Source organism: Poecile atricapillus, chromosome 12 (genome assembly GCF_030490865.1).
Source record: "Poecile atricapillus isolate bPoeAtr1 chromosome 12, bPoeAtr1.hap1, whole genome shotgun sequence".
Lineage (NCBI taxonomy): Eukaryota > Metazoa > Chordata > Aves > Passeriformes > Paridae > Poecile > Poecile atricapillus.
Genome location: NC_081260.1, coordinates 2,114,438 through 2,120,946, shown reverse-complemented (window position 1 = coordinate 2,120,946; position 6,509 = coordinate 2,114,438). Strand labels below are relative to the sequence as shown.

At 41.9% G+C, this 6,509-nt stretch overlaps 1 long non-coding RNA gene across 3 annotated transcripts in view; it reads left to right on the top strand.

The window, feature by feature from the left end:
- Window positions 1-25: 25 nt before the first annotated feature.
- Window positions 26-6,509, top strand: part of LOC131583771 (uncharacterized) — a 35,259-nt gene continuing 28,775 nt past the window's right edge. For all 3 annotated transcript variants that reach the window (XR_009278589.1, XR_009278588.1, XR_009278590.1), the window contains exons 1-2: window positions 26-183; window positions 1,380-1,522. This is a non-coding gene — a long non-coding RNA (uncharacterized LOC131583771). The remainder of the gene's footprint in view (window positions 184-1,379; window positions 1,523-6,509) is intronic.

The following is a 6,509-nucleotide window of genomic DNA, read 5'->3' as shown; positions in this document are numbered from 1 at the left end:
GGAGGGCAGCGCGCAGTCGCAGCGCGGCCCGGCGGGGCTGTGGGAGCGCTGAGGGCAGCCGGTACCGAGCCGCAGCGTGCGGCGGACGGCGGCGGGCTGCCCGCGTCACCCCCTGCGCGGGCTCCCGGGAGGTGATGACGAGCGGGTTGCGGCCGGTGTTGGTGACCGGAGGCGGCCGCTCAGGTGCGCGCGCGCCCGCCCGCCCCCCCCTCGCCACTGCCGAGCGGCGGGTAACGAGGCGGCACGGGGAGCTGCTGAGAGAAGTTAGCGTTGGTGGTTATAGGGAAGCCGGAATAACCTTGTTGAACTCCTGGTTTTTGGAGACTCGCTCTAAGCCCTCCGCGTACAAGGAAGCGGAATAGCTCTTCTGTCGTTAGCGTTTATAACTCCCCCGGCCTTCCTTCCCGCCGCCCCCGCCTCAGGTGCGCGCTCGCGCCGCTTCCTGCCCCTCGGGTGCGTGAGGGTCACCACCCGCCGCGAGGAGCGGCTCTCGAGGGGAGTTTTAATTTGCTGGTTACCGGGAAGCCGGGACAAAAAAAAAAAAACTCACTGAGTTTTAATTTGCTTTCAAAAAAAAAAAAAAAAAAAAAAACCAAAAAGAAGGAGAAATCTCCCCCATTGTTACCGTATTTATAACTGCCTTGCGCGCGCGCCTTCCCCCCGCCTCAGGTGCGCGAGGGTCACGAGCCGGCGCCCGCGGCTCCTGAGGGAAGGCCGGGACAGGTGCTGATCCTACTTCTTTTAACCTCTTTTCCAGGTGTGTTTCTGTAACGGTTTTAATAAAAAACAGCCGGGTAGCGCTTTCCACCCTTCCCTTCCTGTTTTTGCCCGCTGTGTCGCTCCCCGGGCACCTGAGGTGAAAACAAGGGAGGGAAGGCGGGGGTTTTGGAGTTTTCCCGGAGCTTTGGGATTTGCTGGTGGGTTTGGAAAGTGAGTTATGTGTAGTGTAGTGTAGTGGGGTGGTGAGAGAGAAGAAAATCCACATAGAAATAGCAAAACTGGGGGAAAAAATTCTCTCAGAATATTTCTACTTCAGGGGAATGACCCCATCAGCATATAGGTGTAAGCTATTATTGAGGTAATAAGCACTTAATTACTCACCTACTGCAAATGTGAAATAATCTAAAAACTATTGGTGTTTGTAATTGCGGTAGAAGAATGAAAAACAAAATTATGAGGGGGGTGTTGGTCCTTTTTAGTGTTAGCGTAGCTCCTATAAAGTGTTGACTCTGGTATGTGTCCAAATCAGAATTCCTGACCTGCAGGTACTGTAAGGAATGAGCTCACCTCCTCTTGCATGAGGTAAAAACGTGTCTCTATCCCTCTCTGTTGTTCCCAGGAAAATGCTTTCCTCATAAATCATCTTTATTGTTTTTCAGGAGTTTCTAGACTGCAGCAAAATACAGGTGACTTGACAGTGAAAATTTTTGTTGCCTCGGAAAATAACGTTTTATGAGCTACAGTTTTATCAGTGCTGCGTGCTCTTACTTCAGCACATTATCCATCTTATGTGGAGCTGCAGGTAAATCACACTCTTAAGGTAGAGAAAAAAAAAATTAAGAGCCAAATTGTTACAAAATGAAATTGTGTTCTAGTTTTGTTAAAATGCTTTTTTCTTATTTAGCATTGAATGTTGCAGTAAATTGTGGAGAAGGTAAGTAATTGAGCAAATACCAAAAATACATCCTGTTTAGAAACATGATAAGAAATGAGAAAATTATTCTATACTTAAGGACCTGGTGTTTTTTCGACTCATCTTCATCTTTATATGGATCCATAACCAATGGAAAGAAAGTGTTGAAACAACGGAAATAAAGTTATATATAGGGTTATTAATAAGGTAGTGGTCTTTATTTTACTCTCAGTAAATTCTGGATGTTTGCTTTAACTGGTGCGAAACTCAAAAAGCTGAGTGTTGTAACTGAGAGCAGTGGAAGAAATGATAGTTCTGATGCTGGGCATTTACATTATGGGCTTTAATATTCAGAGATTGTCTTGGTTCATGGCTCCTTTGGTGAACTGTGCATGGGAAAGGTCATACAACCATAGAGTGGTGTGGATTGAAAGGGGACTTCAATCAGGGACACCTTCCACTATCACAGGGTGCTCCAAACCACATCCAGCCTTGCCTTGGACACTTCCAGGGCTTGCATGTGTTCAGTGTTTTTCCAATACAAACATCTTGAAAATTTCACAAGGATGAAAGAGCAAGGGACAAGCAGAATGTGTGCTGAAAAGTGAAATAAATCCATGATTTATCTGCAAGGATGTACAGCTGTCACATTCAATATGACAGTGGTAACACTCGGGTGTTGGGGCAAGGTGTGGCAAACACACCTTTGGCACAGTCTCGTGTTTAATTGAAAAACCTCCATTTAATGCAACCTGGGTTTTGGTTTAGTAAACAAGCCAAAATTACAGACATTTAAATGGACCTTGTGGCAGAGGGACACATGTGATGGCATTGAGGCATGAGCTCCAAAGCAGGTGGTGCAATTATTTGCTGAATTGAGTGTAAAATGAAGCATAACTTACTGTGTGACCTCTTTATAATGAGGGTCTGAGGTGTTAACAAGCCAAGAAAAGAAGTGTTTTTAATTGGAAAAGGTACTTTGCTATAGCAGTTTTGTATTTAATACCTTGTGCTTTTAAATAATAGATTGAAGTCTAAGTTCAGCTGAAGTTTCAGTGGACTCTTTTATTTAATGTGTTTGTGTTCTCTCCCATAGGAACAATGACCATCTGGGTTAAAATAGACTATTTTAGAAAAAACACCTTTTGTGTCCCATGTCTGTATTTAAAAAATGTCTGTTTATTATTGGGTTGAGAAGTAAATACTACAGGGAATTTTTTCAGCATGACTTACCAACCTTTATGGCTTCACAGGAAGAAATGCAAGCTTCATTTTCAGTACTTTTTTAGGATGCTGTTTATTTGATGAAACTATTATGCTATAAAAACTGAAAGGTTTGTGGAAGGATGATGGTCTCTGGCAATGTTTATCCACACAAATCACTTTCTTTCTTGGAATCAGAAGTGTTCTTATATAGAGCATGAAACACAACAGAAAAGCCAGGAGCTAAAAAAGCACAGTATTAAATAAAGGCACTGTTGGGAGAACATGGAAAGGGAATGTTAATGTGGGCATGAGAGATTCTGTCTTCTTCCAGTGTCCACAAATCACCACCACACAGGCATTTTGCAGGAGGAGGAATATACAGCAAATGATGTCAGGGTGGCTCTCAGAATTCCCTCATTTCAGACAGGAAGAGCTTGTTGGATAATGGGAATATATACTCCTGGAGTTTGGAGAATGTATTGTAAGTCTGGTGGACAAACCCTCATGCTTGATCAACTAATGCAAACTCTTTCCCCAAGGTGTTTTGCATCTCACTGCAAGTTCCCATTATTTCATTCAGGAGTAGAAATGCAGAACTCATTAGGCAAATGTGGATATGTTCATTTGTCGAAGAAAGGCAAGTCAGGAGTTGTGTCTGAGGTTCAATGAAACTGATTTTGTGATAAAAATATTTTGTAATGTCTAGAAGGGTTTTGGCTTTGTGCAGGGGTCTGCAGCTCTGCAGCTGGCTATACTGAAAATACCTGATGTAGATAACTTTTCAAAAATAATCTGACTTTCAAGAGGTTGTCAAGTTTCTAATCCAGAGTTTTTTTGACCTGGATGATTACTACAAGCAGCCATTTAGGGGTTTAAATTATGCTGTCTTTGTAAACTGATATTGTAAATATCTTACAATGATGTACTTTCCCATTTCTAGTCTAAGCTATCTGTAACCAAGAGTACATCTGTATTTTTCTTTATTTTCTCCCAGTGATCAATATGTAGAAGTTAATTAATGAAGCAAACTCACTGAGTGTCAGCAGGAGCAGTTTGTGCCAGAGGCCTTTCTTGAACAGGTATTTCTGGACAGTGGGACTGAGGAGGGCAGTTCTGCCAAAGCTTTGGCACTGCTCAGGATTCTCATAAGACTCGAGATGATTCAGATAAATGTCAGAAGGAATTTTCTGGCTGCTGGAATTAGGCAGTTGTAATGCAGAGTTTTCTTTTGATATCAGCATGGTGTTAAACGGGCTCACTACCTTGCAAACTAGAGCCACCAGTCAATCAGCTGAATTCAGTCTGATGGTTTTCTGTTTACATACAGTGAACAACAGGAAACTTGGGGAGCTTGGCAAAAAGACCCACTGGTGCAAAGGATGGCATTTGATTTATTATTATTTTAATTGCTAAGGGAGAGTATAACTAAAGTCCCTGGAGAAGTCTTCAAAGGAAGAAAGATAAATATTGAAAAATGTTATTTACAGCCTTTAGCATTTCATCCATGTAAATACAAATTTAAATACAGGGGCTGATCACATCTGCTGAATATTCTCCTTCCTAGTAGCAATGCTGAAGACTCAAACACAGCTGCCCAGAGAATGGTGGAATGCAAGGACTTGGTGCCTCCATCCAAGTGCACATCCTGATCTCGTGTTCCCGTGCTGGCAGAGTGTGACCATGGATGGACTCCTGTCAGGCTGGGCTGGAATTCTTAATGGGCCTTTGAAATGTGCCATGGTGAAGTGCTCAGTTTGTATTTTGCTTTGGGATGATGTTTTCTGGCTCATGGCATAGCTGCAGTCTGATAAAGTGTCTAAGGCCTGTGAGAGGATTTTCTTTGAGCTGTTGGCCATATTCCCCTCTCTCTGGTTTCACAGCCTCCTGAGCTGATACTCTGACTGCAGTTAATCACTCTCTGATGGAGTTCACTAAAAAATATCCCGATTAGTCCAGAAGAGTTTAGTAATTTTCTCCTTGGATTATTTTGAGAAACAGCTGTGCTGCTGCACTTAGGTTGAAAGGGATGTTATGATCCATATTACAGCAACAGATGAGGGGAATAACTTCTTGACATAACTGTGGTCAGAGAAGATAATCTGATCCACTCTGAAGGCTTAGAGGTTATTATCTAGTGGATGGAAGGGACTCTCCCCTAAATATTTGTTAACATATGCTTGGGATACATTTAAAACACATCTGATGGATAAAATTTGGGATAAAGATAATGAAAAAGAAAAACAGTTTTTATTGACAAGACTGATATTAAACATGCCAGAGGAGGTGCTTTGTATCCCATTCCAACTCTAACAACATCTGAAATGGGCTTATTTAAAGTGATTCCTTTATCAACTGTGGTTGTTCTGCGTGCAGTCAGTGGCTTCAGTGGCTCTTCTGAGCAGTTTGTCAGGGCAGGATGGTGTTTCCTGACTGCTTGGCTAGAATCTGCAAGATGATGATTGGAATATGTTGAATGTGAACCTGGTAAATAACTGTGTTTTATTCCAATTTTGCCATAAATGAGAAGGGAAATCTGAAGCAATGCATTTCTAATACACAAATATAATGAATGGTGTATTGTGTGTTATGGCTGTACTTGCCATTTCTCCTTGTTGATATGAAAATTGATCAAAGAAAAAAAAAATCTGCAGACTAGAAGTTTTCTCTCTCTCCATTTCTATGCCACTGCTAAGCCTCACAAAAGCCCTCTCCTGGTTTCCATAGAAATGGCCCTTCTGCTGATTTGAGGTAAAGGTTCACTTCCCTTTCTTCTTGTATATCTAAAGTCTGAGTTTCCTGAGAGATTATTTTATATTCTACATCCTTCATGTATAGGAGGACAGCCCAGGTGGAGGGGCTGGTGGAACTGGGCAAACTTCCTCTCTCACAAGGAAAAAATCCAGGTGTTTTGACTGAAGAGCAGAGAAAAAAGGCATGTGTGTGTCACTTGTGCATTTCAGTGAATCTGAACAGAACCAGCTCTGTGTGTGCATGTTCCACAATGTGCTCTGGCTCCTAAAACGTCCCTGTGATCCCACCAGAACATCAGCAAGCAGATTTAGGAGATCCTGAGTTAAAGCCAGGCAGATGTGGTTTCAATTTCTCATCGGGCTGAGTTTTATATCTATTTATATGCACAAGATTTTCTGTATACGCTTTGTTTGCATTAGAATACACCCATTTCTTTGAACCATATGATAGGAGATAACTAGGAAATATATTTGGGAACCACCCACAAAATGTTTACAGTGGGTAATCTTAATCTGTGTTACAGGATTTCTTCCTAGTTTTGTTTGAGACATTTATGTCTACAAAGATGTCATTCAGAATTTAGTTCTGATGAGTGTTATTCTTGGAACTTCCAACAGAATTGCTTTCATGGAGTTACTCTAACAGAGTTATTTTAAAATAAATGGGGAATAGTCAGGCATATCCTCAACTTTGTTATCCAGTGTTTGAATCCAGATGATGAGAGCTTTGACAAGTTCTGTCCATGGTGTTCAGTGCATTATCAGTGCTCACTGACACAAAGGAAAGCAGAATTTATTCTGCTGTTTCTCAGAGCAAGAGTTTGATGTTGCTGAAATAAGTGATGCATGATTTTCATAATGCTGTTTTCTGTTTCTGTTCTACTTTTTTCCCCTTTTTATTACCTTTGCTCCCCTTGACA